The sequence below is a fragment of the Nerophis lumbriciformis genome, linkage group LG05, assembly GCF_033978685.3.
Source record: "Nerophis lumbriciformis linkage group LG05, RoL_Nlum_v2.1, whole genome shotgun sequence".
Classification (NCBI taxonomy): domain Eukaryota; kingdom Metazoa; phylum Chordata; class Actinopteri; order Syngnathiformes; family Syngnathidae; genus Nerophis; species Nerophis lumbriciformis.
In genome coordinates, this window is record NC_084552.2 from 40664920 (window position 1) to 40686511 (window position 21592).

Consider the following 21592-nt stretch of genomic DNA (forward strand, 5'->3'; position numbering starts at 1 on the left):
TAATCAGAGAAATGCGGCATATTCCTTTTTTGGTTCTTTTGGAAAATAAAGTGTTTTCCAAAGGGAACTTTTGAATCATGCATGACTTTGCTATTACGTTTGTTTCTTGTCTCTTCTGTAAGAAAATGGTAAGCTGAAACATCTTAAAGGGGATCTATGATACATTTAGTCTTATCTGACTTATAAATGTTAAAATGTTGGATACTGGTGTTAAACCAGGGGTGTCAATTTTAGTTCGGGGGCCACATGGAGAAAAATGTACTCCCAAGTGGGCCGCACTGGTAAAAACCCGGCACGATAACTTAAAATTAAAGACAACTTCAGATTGTTTTCTTTGTTTAAGCCGTGAGCTTGCACGCAATTTTGCAATCTGGCTACGTTGTGACATCAGAGTGTAGTGATAGTCTTATTTGGGCATTATGTTAAGCTCTCAGAGCTTCTCCCCTTCTGCTTCAGGCTATGAGGAAACACAAAAAAAGGTAGAATTAAGTATTATTTTCATCTAATCTTGTCATGCATATAAAAATGCTGACATGCGACTCTAAAAACAGTTATTATTAGTTTTTTTATGCAGCTCTTGTCTGCGTCCCAGCATGTGCATGTGGACCTAATGCTGTGACCGACAAATCTATATATATGAAGTTTATGTAACACTTTAGTATGGGGAACATATTCACCATTAATTAGTTGCTTATTAACATGCAAATTAGTAACATATTGGCTTTTAATTAGTCATTAAGTACTTATTAATGCCTGATTCTGCATGGCCTTATTATACAACAACCCTAACCGTAGCCCTTTAACCTTAACCTTAACCCTAACCAAATAACTCTAAATTAAGTCTTTGTTACTTACAATATGTTCCCCATACTAAAGTGTTACCGAAGTTTATTTTGAACTGTGTCTGGGGAAAAAATAACGGCGACCACATCAAGATACATTGTATTTATACAGTGTACATATTCAAAAGATAAATTATGATACTTTTAGAGAGGGTGGGCATGGTTTAGATTGTAATCTGGGAACGCCTCGGCTGGCATCTTGCAGACAGTCTCAAAACGGGCAATAAAAATGACAGGGGAGAAAAATGTAGATTTAAATTGTCATAGGTCACTTTTAAACACAGGAATTAAACCTCCAGCACCCCCCGCAACCCCAAAAGGGACAGTGGGTAGAAAATGGATGGATGGATGGATAAATAAGACAGGAGTTAAGACACAGGAGTTAAACAAGCTCTGATTCCTCTTGCTTCTTTTTGGTCAAGTTGGATTGTGCAACTGAAACATACATAACCTATTATAATAAATGAACTAAACCATTATGTCCAGGGGGTACCCCGCCGACCGCCCGAATGCAGCTGAGATAGGCTCCAGCACCCCCCGTGACCCCGAAAGGGAAAAAGCGGTAGGGAATGGATGGATGGATGGGCATTACCATTGACATTACAATGCATGCGGACATTACAGGACAAGCAGTACAGTTCTGTAAAGTTTGGTATAATGTTTTGGAGTGTTTCCATTGTTTAAGGTTGTGAAAAGGAACCAAAATGGCTGCTCCATATCCTTAATCCTCTGGGGCTACTGTGACCCTACCAGAAAAGTAAGCAGTTGTGGGACCTTTTTATTCGACATTGGAAAAGTAGTCAAATGCATACTTGCTGAACTGGACAGTACCTCTTGATGGAAACAGGGCTTCACACCATGTGTTTGTCGTTATCAGATTTGTAAGCTCTGGTTTCTGGTGTGAACAAGATGGCAGCCTGCTCCATCCCTTGAGTGAGAAAAAACCAGCACAGGTCAATATCAGCTTGGAGGGAGTCAAGTGAGAGGGATAATTTGAGGGGTTGTAAACGAGATTGATTACAGTGCAGCCAGTACATTCCTAATAGCAGCGGAACCAGGACCAACCCTGATGTTGGATTTACAGATCAAAAAGCAGAGGCTGGGGTGGTATAATCTGTCTGTGATAACTGTAACTATAACTGTTATCTTCCAAGCAGGAGGCTTATTACATGGCCTGGATCTCAGGCGGATGGCTCAGCCACTCGTCGACAGAAAGTCACACACTCCACATCCACGTGCTCATTGAAACAAGCAAAATATTAGAAAAAGCGCACAGATTTTTTTGTGTGCCTTAATTTTTAGCTTGTATTTTAATTGAATGTTTTTTTTCAGAGTATTCAAAACATTTAATTTTATTCATCACCTTTTTTTACACCATGCTTCTTTTTAATATTTCAGTGTCGCATTACTTACAGATTGTGTGAGAACGATGAATGGCTGGGGTAATTTATCGTGTGCATTCTCTGGAATGTCAATGGTCCATCTGCGTTCTTCCATCATAACCCCATTTCCTTTTCCTAAATGCTCTTTCGCTCTCTGTCTTTGAGTGCTCTCCAGGTACAAATTGTATTTCACTCTTATAGGGTGGGGCTTTAGTGCATGAGCATTACTTAGGCAATCCAAAGGTCAGCGCTATTGAAGAGTACTAAACAAGCGCTTCCAAGTTCTTAAGAGGAGCTTAATGGATCAACTACAACACTTTCTCGGCTCGGGTCACAATCCAATATGGTCTATTATTCTGATAATATGTATGCATTTGCAGAGCTGTTGGGAATAATCACATTCCTGTACCCATTATTTATTGCACCTTTAGTTACCTTTATTTATTATTATGATCATTAATGTATGATCTGCACTGGTAAATAAAACTACATTTTAAAAGGAAATAAACATTTGTCCATATATTAGCCGCACTGGACTATAAGCCGCAGATATGTTGTGAAATGAGTTATTTACACAGAAACATTTTGTAAATGCCCCCATCCATCCCATCCATCCAATTTCTACCGCGTATTCCCTTCGGGGTCACGGGGGGCGCTGGAGCCTATCTCAGCTACAATCGGGCGGAAGGCGGGGTACACCCTGGACAAGTCGCCACCTCATCGCAGGGCCAACACAGATAGACAGACAACATTCACACTCACATTCACACACTAGGGACCATTTAGTGTTGCCAATCAACCTATCCCCAGGTGCATGTCTTTGGAGGTGGGAGGAAGCCGGAGTACCCGGAGGGAACCCACGCAGTCACGGGGAGAACATGCAAACTCCACACAGAAAGATCCCAAGGCCGGGATTGAACTCATGACTACTCAGGACCTTCGTATTGTGAGGCAGATGCACTAACCCCTCTTCCACCGTGCTGCCCCATTTTGTAAATGTTTATTTTTATTTATCTTGTTTTCAAACTGTGACTATAACACGGCAGTAAAACAGCTGATCAAACAAAACAGAAGTCATCGTCATGGACCCACTCGGTGCGTAAGCTTGCTCTCCGATCAGCTAAACAGACTCAATGACTCCTCGGTGACATTTTGGTGAATTTACTGAGAAATTGGTGAAACTGAAGCAATACAAACAGATTGCCATTGTAATATAATAATACTAACACACTCGTGTTAGCATATTAGCTAATGCTACCGACACTAGCTTCTCTACATTACAATAGCATGTACAAATATGCATGAAAACACTCCTACAGACATCACACATGGAACAATTTACTAAGCATGTATAGTTTATATTGTCAAACCTACAAACGTTGCTTGGAGTGATAAATGAAGAACCCATACGAGTAGGAACGCTATTGACGACTACAAGTCGGAACGTCATTTGTACTGCTGGTTAAAAGCACTAAACAAAAGTTTCTCAGCACCTGCAGTGAGTGAACTCGTCCAAAAGCTGACGCCATAGCAAAAATAATAGCACACCTTTTCAGTGTCTCTGCGTGTGTTTAATGAAAACTTTTTGTAGAATACAAAACATTATGACCGTTAGCGAAGAAAAATCCATCAGTTAGCCACACCGTTTTATAAGTCCAGTAATTAACATGTCAGCCTCTAAAAGTCTGACAATCCGGGTTCAAATCATGTTGGCTCTGTGTAGATTTTACATGTTGTCCTTGTGTGCGTGTTATAGGGAAACTGCACTTTTTTTTGGAATTGTGCTTGTTGTTCACAATACTTATTAGAGACAAGAAGACAAAATGTTTTTTGTTTTTTTCTTTGCATTCTAACCTGTAATAATCTACTCATCCTAGGTGGCTAGTAATGCAGCTAATGGGAGCAATGCATTCTGCCTCTAAATAACTTTGAAAATCCATCTAAAAACCGCCATCAATACTTCAATTACGATCCATAACCTGTATAATAACCAAGCTGTAGCGACATTGTTATTGTAAGCTTGAACACTAAGGAACTGTTTTGCTAGCTTAGAAACACATCACCATTTTACGGCATTGGCTGTAAGCGAGCTAGCTACGGCAATAAGTAAGCTACCAACTGCGTCAACAACTGAATGGCTTTTTAGTTTTTATTCAGAATCAGAATCAGCTTTATTGTCATTACGCAAGGTAACGAGATTGAGGCCATTCCATACAGTGCGATGTGTGCATGCTAGAAAAACAATGTGCAAATATATAAAAATATAAAAAATGTAGAAGTGCAATGAATATGGTGTGAAATGAATATATACATGAACAAAACAAAAACAAAAACAGGGTGGTTGGTGGAATGGGTTATTGCACCGAAGAGAAGGCAGTTATGAGGGACAATGGGGCAGTCCGTTCAGGATGGTTATGGCCCTGGGGAAGAAGCTGTTCTTTAGCCTGTTTGTTTTGGTTTTAATGCACCTGTAGCGCTTCCCAGAGGGCAGCAGGTGGAACAGGTCAGAGCCAGGGTGGGTGCTGTCCTTGATGATGGCACTGGCTCTGTTGAGGCAGCGGGAGGTGTAGATGTCCGTCAGAGAGGGGAGAGGGCGGCCGATGATCTTCTGAGCCGTCTTGACCACTCTTTGCAGCCTCTCCCTGTCTGCTGCAGTGCAGCTGCCGTACCATACCGTAATACAGTAGGTCAGCAGGCTCTCGATGGACGAGCGGTAGAAGGTCAGCAGCAGGTCAGGCTTCAGGTTGTACTTCCCGAGGACTCTAAGGAAGTGTAGCCGCTGCTGAGCCTTCTTGATGATTGATGTGGTGTTGACTGTCCAGGAGAAGTCATTAGAGATGTGGACTCCAAGGTACCTGAAGGTGTGGACCCTCTCTACACGCTCGCCGTTGATGTAGAGGGGGGCAGGGTCGGTGCTGCTCCTCCTGAAGTCTACGATGATCTCTCTGGTCTTGCTGGTGTTGAGAGCGAGGTTGTTCTCCGAAGACCAGGCCGTCAGCTTCAGGACCTCCTCTCTGTAGGCAGCCTCGTCACCCCTGGAGATGAGCCCGACCACTGTGGTATCGCCGGCGAACTTGACGGTAAGGTTGTCACTGTGGGCCGGATTGCAGTCATGGGTGTAAAGGCAGTAGAGGAGGGGGCTCAGCACACAGCCCTGTGGGGAGCCGATGCTCAGCGTGCGGGAGGATGAGAGGTGCGGGCCAAGTCTCACATTCTGGGGTCGGTCCGTTAGGAAGTCCCTTATCCAGGCGTTTGTGAGAGGGGGGAGGCCAAGAGTGTCCAGTTTATTGCAGAGTCTGTCCGGGATTATTGTATTGAAGGCAGAGCTATAGTCCACAGAGAGCATCCGGACGTAGCTCTGCTGCTGCTCCAGGTGGTTCAGAGCAGAGTGGAGAGCAACAGCGATGGCGTCCTCTGTGGACCTGTTCGCCCGGTATGCGAACTGGTGGGGGTCGAAGTCTGGAGGGATATGGTCCTTGATGTGCTGGAGAACAAGTCGCTCGAAGCACTTCATGATTACCGGAGTGAGGGCCACTGGTCGGTAATCATTCAGGCTGGTGATGGGAGACTTCTTCGGCACCGGGATTATTGTAGATGACTTCAGGCAGGATGGGATGACTGCCTGAGCCAGGGAGAGGTTGAAGATCCTGGTGAGGGGGGGAGCGAGCTGGTGGGCGCACGTCCTGAGCACCTTTCCAGGTACTCCGTCTGGTCCGGTAGCCTTCCTGGGGTTCACAGCCAGGAGCACAACACATTGAGATATGACAACAATCTGTACTGACTAAAAAACATGAACAATCATATTTCAGTGTCTGTAAAGTATTAGCCAACATTTCATGTATTGTTTGTACAGAACTAGCTTAACAGTGTGTGTACTGTAGTGTACAGTGATGTGCTGCATGTATCATGAATAATATTATTGTGACTTTTTCGATGGACAGTTGTGATTGGTCCAGCTGGCCGGGGACGTTTCCAGTTAATTTGGGTAAGCACATCATTAATTCGGCATAGCTTGGCTAAAAAAGTTCCGCATTTGCAGCGTGACCAAGTCACGCCGACCTCACTCTCTCGGCTTTCATCTGCTCCTGCGTTTCACTCTTTGTTCGTGCTCGCTTATATAATCAGCAGTTCATCCTCCGTATATTCAGCTTCAAAAAGATAAGGTTGTAAATTCTCATCAAAATGGTCGTCTTCGTTGTTTGTTCCCAAGTCGGCCATGATTAGAACAACCTTCTGGTTGTTTCCGGACATAGGAACGCACGTTTGTTGCTGGAAGTCGAAAATGCTATGGAAAGGGAAATAAGTAGGCCGAACAAAGAAGTTCCGGTCTTGCTTAAAATGACCAAAATACAATAAATATTGAACATATCACACATTGTTATGAACGTGTCTGTTACTATATTATATACATACTTGCAGCGTATATATAAAATGTTGAAGGATTTTGATGTTGTTTTAGAGGACTTTGAAGGCTACAACTGTGACCCCCAACTGTTTTTATCATCTTTAAAATACCATTTTAAAAAAGACATGTGTTTTCTGGTCTCTAACAATGGTTGTGAATGATAGGCAAAATTCCCCAAAAAGTTCCCCTTTAAGCTTATTAGGTACTTTAAATTGTCCATAGGTGGAATGTGTGTCAGTGGTTGTTTGTCATTCCGTGACCTGTGATTGACTGGCAACCAGTCCAGAAAGTAACCCACCGCTTACAAAATTAATCTGTGCTCCAGCTTGACATGACCCGAATGAGGACAAGCTGTATACAAAATGGATGGATGATTGTATGCAATAGCAACATGTTTCTTGATTTCTTAGATTTACACAATACTGTGACATATTGTATTATTTTTGTGAAATGTCCACTAGTTCAGCGTTTGTGCATTCCAAAGCATCCAAAGTTAGGCCCGGGGTTCATTTGCTGACCGTAGCATGTTTTTTTATTGGTTCGGTTGTGGTTTTCTATACAAACATTTAATTAACAGGGCCTGCACTGGGCTGCAAGGTGGCCTTGTGGTTACTATGTCAGCTTCATAGACTGGATTTAAGTCTACGTTGGATCAGTTGGCATGGTCTCCCACTGGTTTTCTCCCGGTAGCCCAGCTTCCCCCCACATCCAAAAAACATACATATTAGGTTAGTTGAACTGTAAATTGTCCATAGGTGCAGGGTCGCTCCTATATAGGCAGATCATGCACTGTGCCTAAGGCCCCATGATCCACGGTGGGCCCATCTTGCATGAAGACGTACATGTAAATGTCAATTAATGACTGATAGGGTGCTTCATTTGAAACGGATAACTCGCCTTTTACTTCTCCGTCACTGGTAAGTATGCAATGGCACATTTCCACAGGCATGTAATATACATGTGCCGTGATAGGGCTAAGCTTGTAAGCAGAAGTACTGACATCCAATCAGGCTACATGTGTCAAGAAAATATGTAAATTGTGTTGTTTTAAACTGAATAAAATAATTATTGAACAATTTATTCCCATTAATCTTCTTTGATACATAACATGCATTAAATTCAAGTTTAATTAAAAAAGTATAAAAATTGTTTAAAATAATTAAATTGTTAAAAAAAAAATGTAATGGGGGGCTTCAAAACAAAATGGGCCCCAATTTAGCCAGGTCGGGCAGGTGTGAATGTGTTTATTTTCCTTTGTGCACTGTGTCCTCCCGACAATCAAGCACAGTTTTCAATGAGCTTGTCAAAATATGTTACGCTTCTCCGTGATCATTTTTTAAGTTCATTTTCCCAAAAAGCTCAGTAAAAGAAGGACAGAAGCAAAAAGGGATGCATGCAGGTGAGAGATGGGGGTGTGTTATTTCCCCTCCCCCTTGCGCCGTATCCGCTCGGCGCAGGAAGAATGACCTCTAACTCTGCGATATGAAGAGAACGTCATGCAACATTACCCCTCCCTTTGCCCCGCATGAAGTTTTCTTTTCGCACCATTCTGTGGAGACAAAACAATTCCTTCCCTGTTTGATAAATGTCTGAGACTTGGGTGTGCGGCACAGTAGAGAAAAGCCTGGTGTCCCTTTATGAACTAGAATCTATTTCTCTTCCATTTGGAATTGTTATTCCCTGACAATATTTCATGGGATAATAAGAAGCTTGGAAGGTCAACAAAAGTAGCTGTTTAAGCTCTCTCAAGTGGTGCCTCAAGTCGCACAATTAGGTGGTAGCCGTCTTTCTCCAGCATGACAGTGGCCATTAGCATTCACAGTGAAGTTAGTCGTGAGATATTATTTGTAATCTTGCTTATTCTCTCCCTCTCTACTCTCACTTGAGCAACGATGTGCCATTTGAAGCTTGGTTGGAGCTTCTGAATCACAGCTGTCACACCACGGAGCGTTCTTTAACTGTGTGCCTTCACTTTGCATCGTGGGATCGGCAAGGCATGTTTTCCCTGCGCGTGGGCGCGTGTGCGTCTGTCTTTGTGCCACCATGTCATGCAACACGCTGCGTGTGTGTTTTTGCAAAGGCGTGCGCCACCAGATGCCGTCTCGGTGCACATGTGACTCTAGGTTCGTTCACATTGTGAGACGCAGGGCAGCGTGACGCACGTGCTGTACCTATTGGTCTGTGTATGCATGTGCTTGTGTCTGTGTGTGGGTGGGCTTAGAATTCCCCTCCAAGCAGAAGCAAAGGTCAAGTTGTATTTTAAATAGAACTGCACAACTGCTCGTCAGCATGGTTCCCATTCCTTTCATTTTTACATTTCGATAACAGTAAGCCCTGCACTGTGTTATGCAGGCCATATATTTGAGCATGCTGGTAATTACTTAAAGGGGGTCATAATTTGACTTGTTTTCTACATCTAAAACACTTCGGGTAAAAGAGTGAAAGAAAACACATTTTTGGCTATAACCTGCTACCCAACAATTATTTTTTAACAAAAGAGTAGAAATATAACCTTAGAGGAAAATCTAATTTAAAACATTTGTATGCACATACAACACTTAAAACCTTTAGCATATCAGTATGTGGAATGAAATTATGGAATGGATTAACCAAAGAAATGAAACACAGCACTAATATGATTCAGTTTAAGAGACTGTTCAAACTACAAGTGTTCACAAAGTACACAGAACAATAATTATGATGAACATCTTGAACCCTCTTTTTCCTTTATTGAGACAAAGATAATTTATGTATTTAATATTTGTTTGCTTACTATGGTATATTATTATTTATTATTTATTTGTTCACTGTTCTGTTACAGAGAACAAGGAAATTGGATAAAATTGCTCTGGTATGAAAAGGGGTAGGATTAATAAATAAACCCTGCTTCTTCCTACTCCTTTCCAAGCCCCCTTTCGACTGTGTCTCCACAAGTGTCTATCTACACTTCTGTTAAAATGTAATAATCACTTCTTCTTCCATTATTTGATACTTTACATTAGTTTTGGTTGATACCACAAATTTGGGGGTGTTTGACCGGTACTTTTTAGAGGCGGTATAGTACTTTACTAATACCGGTATACCGTGCAACCCTAGTTAAAACTATACGCTACTTTTTATTAGAAAAGGCAACAGCGGAGGGTTTTAGCATGCATCTGTGTGTATGAGCCAGCCTGCCCCACAACAAGAGAATAAGATAGAGAAAAAGAAGGAACTTATTGATTACAATTCAGGACTAAAACTTAATAAAAAATGGGGGACTGGCATGCATCTCTTTGCGTAAATCTCTAACCATGTATGTAGCTATCCACTGACGTATCTAAGACAAAATACATTCCCAAATGCTTAAATTTCAAACAGCTTGTTTGGGAAGAAGCAAACATGTTTTAATATCTCCACCACGCAGCCATGGTTTGAATTCAAATTTTGGGGAGTGATGAGGATCCCAAATACACAAAAACCAGCAGGTAAGAAAAGTTGTTTTTGTATAATAGGGCCTCTTTAAGATTCCAGAAGGTGCTGCACGATAAAGGTGCAATAAGATAATTGCTAACATTTAGACCTACAATTACAAATGTCTGTTGTTGTGTTAAACTTAGATATGTCTATAACCACAACACCCAACCATATACAACCATGTTGTTTAATAATTTATTGTCTGTCACATAAATACCTCTGCCAGAATGTGTACGTAATTGCCAGGGTTTGTCTACTGTCTATTAGTTAGTTATAAACATAACTCAAAATGTTATGGACAGATTTAGATGGAACTTCCAGGAAATGTTTGAAATGGGATAAAGTACAAGTGATTCCATGTTGTGGGCGATCTGGATAATTTCCACAATGTTACCTTATGTTTACATTATAAGGGTCAACTACTCTTTGTGTGAGTACCGGTTACCACGCCTCTACCCACAAAGACAAAGAGAGTGGATGACTGACAAGAGGGTTCACTCCTTTTATTTCATTTCTTGGGAATAGGACCAAGTGATGTTTTTTCTTAGCAAATACAGCTGCCTGTGGTTGCTATAGTAACAATCTACATTTTACGCAATATGCCCAAAAAACAGCATGGTGCCCTCCTTCGCACCTTATCATAATATCTGAGAGAGATTGCTGAATTTGGCCTTTGAAAATAATTTGCAGAAGGAAACTCGAAGACATTTGAGGACGAAAGTATTAATTAATTTCCAGACAGAAATAGCAGACATTTGCTTATTACTGCTTCACATATAGTCTACACTGACTGATCTTGACCTTTCCGCAGTGCCAGTGAGCGGTGAACTGTACACCAAGCTGAAAGTTGCACGCTTGCAACAAATAGCATAGACCACAGTTCCCTCTCATCATCACAGTCGTCTCGTAATTGGCTCTTCTGGGCCCGCACGCTTTGGCGCTGCAGGTCCAGTTTGAAATAAAACCACAAAGGCATCACCTGTCTGCCTGTTCATACGTTTGTGTCATTTATATTTGACCAGTATGATACACAACTTCACATTAAGGAGTATTTATCAGTATAGGCTGTTTGGTTAAAATGAACTACAACTGGATGAAAATATAGGGACTGTCAATGTATAGATTTACACATTCAGTAATCAAGAATGAATACTAGAGCCGGTTCCCTCCCTCACAACCTGATTCCTATTGTCTAACCATGCTTGCTGTGGCCTCAACACTCTCAGATCCTCTTTGCTTACCTCCTCCTTTTCTTTCTGCCTCCATTCCTCTTTCATGCCATTGCGCGCTCTCCCTCTCTGCAGCATTAAAGAGGTGTTATCTTTGTTCCACTGTTCCCTCATTAGAGCCGAATGCAATCGCAGCACTTGTGTTGTCTTTTCCCTCCGCCTCTCGTCCCACTTGAGCCCGGCCCAGGCTGATTGGATGACATTGTTAGGGGATGGAAAAAAAAGCGGAATATGTCCGAAAAAACTGTAGTGATTTGTTTCTGCTGCTGTTAATTGAAACGTGAGCTGACTGGAGATGAAATAGGTGAAGTGGTGGAGGAATAATTCATAGCATGGCAAGACGGGGACAAAAATAATGATGATGTCTCAGCAGAATTCCGAGAGATTCCCTTTTTCAGGCACGCTTTTCGAACTTCATTTGTTCATGAAGTAGTCAGCAAAGCCTTACTTTTAATGATGACCTATTTTAACCTTTGAAATCCTCACTTGTAGGGATGATACTTGAAACCGATTTTCCCGGTTGTTCCATAAGAAAAGAACCGAGTCCTCGGACTCAAATCCCTTTTTGAGAACCGTTACCCGTTATCGAGACCACTATAGTAAAGAAAAAGAGTTGGTTCTTTATTCGAATCCCGTCCCGACCAGACGTCAAGAAATGACGTCACATAGCTCAGTCATTAGGCGCAGATAGCGAAAGCAGGAAAAAAATGGACCGGAAAAAGCGCTCCAAGGTGTAATAAAGTTCAAAACAAAAGGTATAATCCAATGAATAACATTACTGAGAGATTTGAGCGGGGTACAAACACATTACAAACACTTTTACGACCAACCGGAAACATAGCAACCAGGCTAGCAACGCACCTCCTTTACGGCAGCTGTCGCAACGTTCTTAAAGCAACCGCAGCACATACATATTGATACAACATATATGACATGATCTCCCTTTTTTAACTTTTGTTTTTCTTTCCTTGTAAACAAAACAAAATCACAATGTATATGTGTTGTCTGTCTAATTATAAATAATGCAGACGAGGCGTGTTTGCTGAGTTCTTGACGTTTACTTTCACAGCGGGCTCATAACCTCATTCTTAGCTGCCGGGTGACGACATGCAACAACACTTTTCGGGGCTACCGCGCATGCTCGTCACTCCCGTTGCATGCTGGGTAGTGTAGACGTTATATTCCCTAGCTCATAACATCTTTCCCCCTATAAAGAAATAATGTTAACTCAATAAAGTGTATTTCTTTTTTTAGCTTTAACTTTTCATTTTTTTTAGCATTGTAACCACATTTGCAAACAACTTTTCTCTTCATAGAATTGTCTTTCAATAAAGAAATAAAGTGCAAAAATGTCAACGCATCATAACAAACAGTTATGTCAAATAGCAGCAGAAGTGCACTTTTCAGAGAGCTGTATTATTTTCAGTTTTGTGCCCAAGGGACTGATTTTATTTAACACTATATTATTATTTATACACCTATAGTGATTACAGAGACAGGTTGTTTTTGTATTACTATATATATTTGTTTTTTTTTTAAATCCCACTTGGGTAACAACAGTCAATATTTATTTATTTTATTTTATTGTTTTAGGGGGGTAACAGTCAATATTTATTTACTTATTAGATTAAATTTTTTTATTATATAATAAAAGTGAGCTTTTGTTAAACCAAATATTGTGTGTTTTTTTCCATATACAACAACCTATCTGGACTCGATAAGGAATCGGTTCGATAAGAGGATTCGATAATAGGATTCGATAATAGGCTCGAACTCGATAATTTCTTATCAAACATCATCCGTACTCACTTGTAATGTTGATCTACGAGAAGTAAACAGCAGTGATTAACCAATGGCTTCCTTCACATCCATCCATCCATCCATTTTCTACCGCCTATTCCCTTCGGGGTCGCGGGGGCGCTGGAGCCTATCTCAGCTACAATCGGGCGAAAGGCGGGGTACACCCCGGACAAGTCGCCAGCTCATCGCAGGGCCAACACAGATAGACAGACAACATTCACACTCACATTCACACACTAGGGACCATTTCCATGTGTGCTAAATGACTCCCAATTAGAGCATGGTCCTGCAACAAGCGACACCTTCCTAAAGTGACCAATGTAATGTTTTCACAGCCTCCGGTTGCCTGGCATTTCCAACGAGTTTGTTTATTAAAGTTAGGCGACCGTGGCACGTCGACTGACCTTTAAGCTGAGTTTGTTTCCTCGTCATGGGCTGCATGCACACCAGGGTAGCCATAAAGTCGGAAATATACAGTGGCCAATCCAGGCTGTTTGTACTGTGCAAACAAACACAGGCCCGCAATGATGCATTTTTGTCAAGTTCTTGCAAATAGCATTGTACTTTTTTGTGCCACATTCTGACAAATGCTTCAGAGCAGTGGTTTCCAAACATGTATAGCTTCTTGATGTTTGAAGCTGCTTTTGATTAAAACAAATCCAATTGATTCTTTTTAGTGTTTTTTTATTTTATTTAGAAAATATATTATTATAATATACTGATTATCCTGTATGAAAAAACGTCTTGCTATATGCCTTTTCTTGTGCGGGAGTAGGCCAGATGCACCATCACAACACTTCAATATACACTATATTGCCAAAAGTATTTGGCCACTCATCCAAATGATCAGAATCAGGTGTCCTAATCACTTGGCCCGGCCACAGGTGTATAAAATCAAGCACTTAGGCATTGAGACTGTTTCTACAAACATTTGTGAAAGAATGGGCCGCTCTCAGGCGCTCAGTGATTTCCAGCGTGGAACTGTCATAGGATGCCACCTGTGCAACAATTCCAGTCGTGAAATTTCCTCGCTCCTAAATATTCCAAAGTCAACTGTCGGCTTTATTATAAGAAAATGGAAGAGTTTGGGAACAACAGCAACTCAGCCACAAAGTGGTAGGCCACGCAAACTGAAAGAGAGGGTTCAGCGGAGGAATTATGGTGTGGGGTAGTTTTTCAAGAGTTGGGCTTGGCCCCTTAGTTCCAGTGAAAGGAACTTTGAATGCTCCAGGATACCATAACATTTTGGACAATTCCATGCTCCCAACCTTCTGGGAACAGTTTGGAGCGGGCCTCTTAATCTTCCAACATGACTGTGCACCAGTGCACAAAGCAAGGTCCATAAAGACATGGGTGACAGAGTCTGATGTAGATGAACTTAACTGGCCTGCACAGAGTCCTGACCTGACCCCGATAGAACACCTTTGAGATGAATTAGAACGGAGACTGAGAGCCAGGCCTTCTTGACCAACATCAGTGTGTGACCTCACCAATGCACTTTTGGAAGAATAGTCGAAAATTCCTATAAACACACTCCCCAACCTTGTGGACAGCCTTCCCAGAAGAGTTTAAGCTGTAATAACTGCTATAGGTGGACCGACATCGTATTGAACCCTATGGGTTAGGAATGGGATGGTACTGCAAGTTCATATGTGAGTCAAGGCAGGTGGCCAAATACTTTTGGCAATATAGTGTAGCTTAGAAAAAAGTTGGTACATCATATATTTGTGTGCTGCATGTCAACAACATGACAAAAAGCCACTTGTTGGACCATACGATGCCATACATTAGGAGGGAAATTAATGTCTCCATGGCTACAGCCGATATACACGCATATACACGACATACATGGTCTGCATCACTTTTGCACTTGTTCGTAATCTAAGTAAGTTACCCGCAACACACACCACTAAATAAATAAACTAAATAAATAAACTAAATATAATTTTGTTATTTAGCTCACACTATTTACCATTTGTTTTTTAGATCTTAATAGATCAGCCCCTAAGTGTTTTACACCAGTTGAAAATAAAATATAAAAAAAATGTGCACACACACACACACACACACACATAGACACACATCACAATTGACACTAGCAAGACAGGCATGGCACTAAGGATTGAGAAAAACGCCACTGAAGTGCTTAACATCCTCTGGCTGGTATGCACTGTAAAAGCTGCCATATGATTAATGTACAGAGGAATAGTGTTTGATGACGGCATGATTTGTATAGTTTTTCTAGCCTTAATTGTTCCTCCAAGAAGAATCTTGTGCCGTGCTTAGTTTTTACTGCAAAAGTGAGAGTTTCATTAAGTTGCACAACAGAACTTTTGCACATATAACTTTGGCCGAGTAAACTCAACAGAATTAAAATGTTAGCTGCAGGACAGAATGAGTGACAGACAGCTACAAGTAATCAACTAAACGATAAACATAAGAAACTGCACATATACCGTACTTACTAGTCAGCGTATTCAGTCAATAAACAAATCATGCTTGTAGCCCAGAATACGTTTGGTCACAGCATCATGTGAGGAGACCATCTCTCATTTAGCACCCAAATGAAATTGACAAGGCTAAACTCTCTTAACGGACAACATAATCATCAAACTCACGTACTTGTTCATTCACCGCACACAGAAAAATTAACAATGTTGTGTTTGTCCACTTTCTGCGTCTCAAGATCAATAAGCACTGTGCTCCATGCACTATGCAGGCATGCATTCATGGGAACTTTGTAATTATAAGTGTTTGACGAATTGGCTTCCAGACACCAGTGTAGTAATGATGTTTTTATTTTTATTTACGTACCCCCCTGACAATTTGAGAATTTGAGAACCTTTGGCTTTAGAGGATTTCAGAAAATCAGTAAAATAAATTGTTAATCTTGTCGTGTTTTAGGATACAGCAGCCATATTTTAATCCGACTGTGCTACTAAGGTGTAATGGTGTTATCAATATGAGCGGTCATTGGGGGCTTCTTTTTTTATCCAAACACTTAAACACAAGGAAACTAGTGAAGATGGAAGAAAGGAATTCTTTTGGAATGTTTCCATGGGAATTTTTTGATTTATTTGTTATGTCCAAATGACTGGCTTGCAGTAACGGTCATTGAAATGTATTTGATAGACCTTGATTTGTGTACTGGGCCACAATATTGGTAGAGCACACGTGGGCCACATATAAATATATTTGGGAGCATCAAATTCCCAAAATTGTTTGGTGACACTCATAAGGGACCATGGATGTCTCACTGTACCCGGGACACATAATAGTAAATACCTACCCGGGACACATAATAGTAAATACCTACCTTTTTTTTTTAAGGAACTCAAAGCGCTTTAACACTATTTCCACATTCACCCATTCACACACACATTCACACACTGATGGCGGGAGCTGCCATGCAAGGCGCTAACCAGGATCCATCAGGAGCAAGGGTGAAGTGTCTTGCTCAAGGACACACCAGACGTGACTAGGATGGTAAAAGGTGGGGATTGAACCAGTAACCCTCAGATTGCTGGCACAGCCACTCTCCCAACTTCGCCACGCCGTCCCCTAGAAGCCAATCCAGTCAGTTTGACGGTTAATTAGGAATCACACAGAGGTCTCTTAGTGACTTACATCAAAAGTGAGGGCAGATCCCAACTGTAAGGTCACTTAAAATGGTCATTAAGAGACTGATGAGGTTAAGATGAGAAAAAGGACCATATCAAATAAAACTGGGGGCAAACAGGTCAACACTCGGAGCGCCTCGTGAAATGCAATCCATGCGTCACGTTTTTATGATCAGAGCAAATTCACACCCCTTTGAAGAATTTTACGGCATGACTTAAATTTGGTAGACAGCCCGGATTGTGTAGAAAGGAAGGAGTCTCAACAAGTTCCATTTCCTTTCAATATTTGTATAGTCGTATTGTTTTAGAATATTCTTAATCATGACAGTTAACAATGCTGTAGCTTTATCACAAGAGTGCACGATGGGTCATGAGACCTCCGTGTATACCGCCCTTTCTCCCTCCCTCTCTATAGACACTAATGGATTTTCCGTGCATTATTGTCTTGTGCACAATAATGTCATGGTTGTTTTATGAGCATGGCATGAGAAGCAGCAATGCAGATGATCGATGCTTTCTTGTTTAATGGATAGGTCCATATGAAAGGAAGAGGAAGGATGAGTTAGATGGTGTAGTCTTTGGTTTTCATGTGCACTATTATGTCTTTTTTCACTGAATAGTAAATATGATGTGAGGGAAATATTTTTGCATATCAAATGTAGCCACAAATGGACATGTGGCGCTTCGCGAACCACAACCGTATTTACAAGACTCAGTTTAAGGTACATTCCGTCACATCATATTTAGTTTTGAGCAAGTGGAAGTCTTATTTTTAGATTTGCAGTATTGTTGGCTGCACTGACACTGACAGCCAGTTTGAGGTTGTAATCATGACTTTTAGGTGAAATGTCAAAAAGACAAATGGCAGCGGCGTCTGAAGTATGACAGGTAAAGAAATAGTCACATTTGCTACACCTGAACAGCTCTAAAAGAGACAAGAAATAGCCTCCCACAAGCGTGACAAGAATACACCTGGATACAGATGCTTTATTGGCTCTCAATTGGTAACGCAGGTCTGCGAATGATAAGACAGGCTAGTGTATAATAAGCCATCATAATGCGTTCTCACATTTGTGCAAAAATAAATAAATATATAAAATAAAAAGATGTTAGCTCAGCAGTGCATAGCATAAAAGGAATGGTTGGCCGCCCCCGGTGGAGATAGATCTATACCTGTCTCCTTTGCCGACACGCTCGGCTGCACTAAGCGTTCATCTGTCACACCTGTGCTGCCAACAAAAATGGAACCAAAGCATGGGTACCATTCTATTGTTTGAGGCATGGCTGAGTCTCTCTATAGTGTAAGGGCTAAAGTATTGAGACCAGGGCACCTTGAAGAAGTAGGAATGGAATAAATATGAAATCATTGCTGTCTTTTTGCTGCGATAACATCTTCCACTCTTCTGAAAGGACTTTGGAGCGCACATTTTTGAGGTCACAGGTCTCTTAATTTTGAATCAATCTCTCTTCCGACAGACTAGAGTTATAATGTTGGACATGAATCCATTTCCAGTCTTAAAAGCAAACATGGTCGCAATTTGCCTTAATGCAAGGAAGATCTGGTATAACATTTAAGGACCTGCCTACAGATAATGCTTGTTTCTGGTACGATTGTTCAACCCAGTTGCTCTCTCCACATGGAGAGCCTTCAAAGTCTTTAGCCTGCAGCCAATCCTCTTAGCCGCATGAATAGGAGCTCCCATTGACAGCGACTGACATACGTAGCATGAGACTTGTCAAATGTGTGTGAGGTGGAGGTATGTGTCTAAGTACTAAAGTTCCTTTTTCCTGTATAAATGTGTAAAGGCATCTGCAGGTTTCAAAGGTAGGCTCATTTCCAGTGACAGGCGCCATTAGCACCTCATTCTGCTCCTGTGAGGGATAAAGAGTGCGAGGGCCTAAGTGGTTGGTCCATCAGTCAAATGTCCTGACAGAGCTGGCTGATTGTGTTAATGCATTAATGTTGGACAATTGGGCAGTAGGCTGTTTTCAATGGGAGTCAAGTCATCCTTGACTGTGACCGACAACTAGGCGGCTGTGTTCTGGAAATGTTGCTGCAAAAATGTATGTAACAGAAACTTGTGTTTTTCTTAGGATGCATCATGCAAGCCTAACAAACATGAGCCCACCAGTGCGCGTGTGTATTGCAAACGCGCTCTTAGTTAGAATTTCACAAACTCACATATTAAAAAGCCGCCAAATTAAGACACAAAATCAAAGTCATTGAAATAATTCGAACACTCGTCAGTACGCAGACAGCATGCAGAGAGCAGATCAAGTGTAAACACATGACCATGTGGAAATAGAAATAGCATGCAGTCTTGTAAAAATCAATCTGATAAGGCTCCTCGGACTAGCTGACGAAGTCGACATAAGTGGCTGCCAACATAACTGCCAGGGTCGTCGTATAAGAGGGAAAGGCGATGACAATTGGGCCCACACACAGCCCCAAGTCACCTCTACGACAAAACGATTATGCATACAATTAACTAACATACTGTATATTAATAGGAATGAATCCAAATTAAAACAAAGCCACAAGTGATACAATATTCACATTTTAACAGTTTCAATAACCTCCCAAAAAAACACTGTGGTTCGTTCTTCCCATGTTTCTTGCTCATCGACATTAAGTGAATGCTAGCGAACCACAGCAGGGATGGGATGCCCCGCAAAAAGCACAAGTAGGGACACCAGATAAGAGTTGAAAAGGACGCCAGGAGTAGGAGCAGCAGAGCAGGGGAGAAGGACATTAAATCTTTTTTTCTAAGAATTCTGAGAGAGTAAAACTACTGAAGTCAACTGAAACAATTAGCCTACTTGTTCATTCATTTAATGTCTGTAACATTACCTTTGACTAGGTGCAGGCTGGACACTGGAGCCTACGTTAGCTATCATCTGGCTGCACTACATTCTGAACAAGTTGCCAGTTCATTAAAACAAATACCGGTACTGTAATAAATCGCCAGTTCATTGTAAAGCAACGATGTGACTGTGCATGTGTGTTTCACATATATCACTGTTGGATAGTGCTCCAGTATGTGCCCATTCAGAGGCTGCATTAAAGTGTATTGTGACGCATTCATGTTGTACTTAGTAATTCATAATTACTGAATAATTACATTTGTCAGATGCTGGTAACTGCTAATTATGAGCATCTGACAAAGGTCAGTTACGTTATCATGTTGTGTTCAATGTGGTCTTGTAAAATGTGGATATTTGAATAGCCTCAATACAAAAATGTTGAATGTTCAAAGATTTGTTGTTTGTTTTCGTAGCAATATGAAATAAAAGACACCATAATAGTTGGCGACAACAAAGTAGAAAATACTATTTAGAACACTGACGTTCATATTATAACATTACCTGGGACTGTTGCAGGTGGAGAATGAGCATTCAGCAAACTGAAACTAGTTAAGAACTTTTCAGATCCCAACAAGCCAAGAGAGGCTAAGTAGCCTTGCTCGACTTACAGTTGAAAGTCAGCTACGCCCACACTTGGACTTCAAAGACCTCAAGAGCAAATTTGCTGACAAAAAGGCCTGGCGTTGACAACAGTGAACAAACAAGCCAATTTAGACTTTAATTGAGATTAAATTAAATTGTTGTTTTTGATATTTACATATTTCCATGTGCTCTTTGTTTTACTTGCACATTTAAGGTAAATACTACATATTTACCCGTGGACTATCTTGAGCCAGGACACTTTTTTTTTTTTGCATATCAGTACTGGATTGTGAAATACAATAATTCATATTTGTTGAGTGGTTCATTGAAAATGTATTTGGAATCAGAGGTGTAATAACGTGTTGCAAATCAGTGGACTGAGAATAAGAACTGATAATACATAATTTACATAATAATACTCTGACTTCGACTTGTCCAGGGGTTAGCCTGCCTACTGGCTCCAGCGATCCTCTCCCCTGTGAACCCGAGAGGGACAAGTGGTAGAAAATGGATAGATTGATGGAATACTTGTCAAGTCATTAATCGTAAAAAATGAAAATGATTGGGTGTATTACACCAGGCACCGTCAAGAACACTGAAAAACAAGAAAATTGAAGGTGGAAATGAATAAACCCACACCAGGGGGCCCAGAATTCCCAGCAATGGCCCTGATACCTGCCATAGCAGAACAGTAAGGATATTAGCTTGGGGACCAAAAGTAAACTACTCAAGACATGTGTATTTAGCATCCTACTAGAGGTATGGCAAAGAGTGAGCATGTTAGATAGCAAAAATAAACATAGTGCAGACTGCCATGCAGAGAAAGTTGAAATTCTTCGACCACATCTTATAAGACTTATAAAAACAAAAGTCTTTCGCACAAACATGGATGACCTAGAAGACAATGGTTAGATGACGTTCAAGAATGGTGCCCAAAGAGTTTGTAGCAAACTAAGATAATTTCAAATCTGTCAGGTAAGACAACATAACCGAACACAAAACACTAACTAGCCATTGATTGGACACAAAATAATAGTATCCAATTATTTCACAGTTGTAGCCACTGACAGTTATTTAACAATACCACAAAGCCAAACAGGACACAAAAGTTATTTATTTTTTAAAGGGCATAAAACATGTAATGTTTGTTTTTTAACCCTTTTAGGCATTTTGCATTTTGATCAAATTAATTAACAGTTTTCAATTAGAATACATTTGCATAACATGAGTTGTTTTACACTGAACAGAAAGTCACTGTGAATATGCTTTAATGTTTCTTAACTTGACAGTAGTTATTTTGCTATTGTTGTTTCACTCTGCTTAGCAGTAAACACATGTCGGCATAAATATATTAATACTAGTAATATTTTTCATAGAAATTGCCCCTTCAGCTTTTTTTTATGTTAACAAA

General features: G+C 40.9%; 1 protein-coding gene across 9 annotated transcripts in view; it reads left to right on the plus strand.

The window, feature by feature from the left end:
• LOC133606397 (neurexin-2-like) overlaps positions 1 to 21592 on the plus strand; it is an 873942-nt gene that overhangs the window by 634581 nt on the left and 217769 nt on the right. The window lies entirely within an intron of this gene.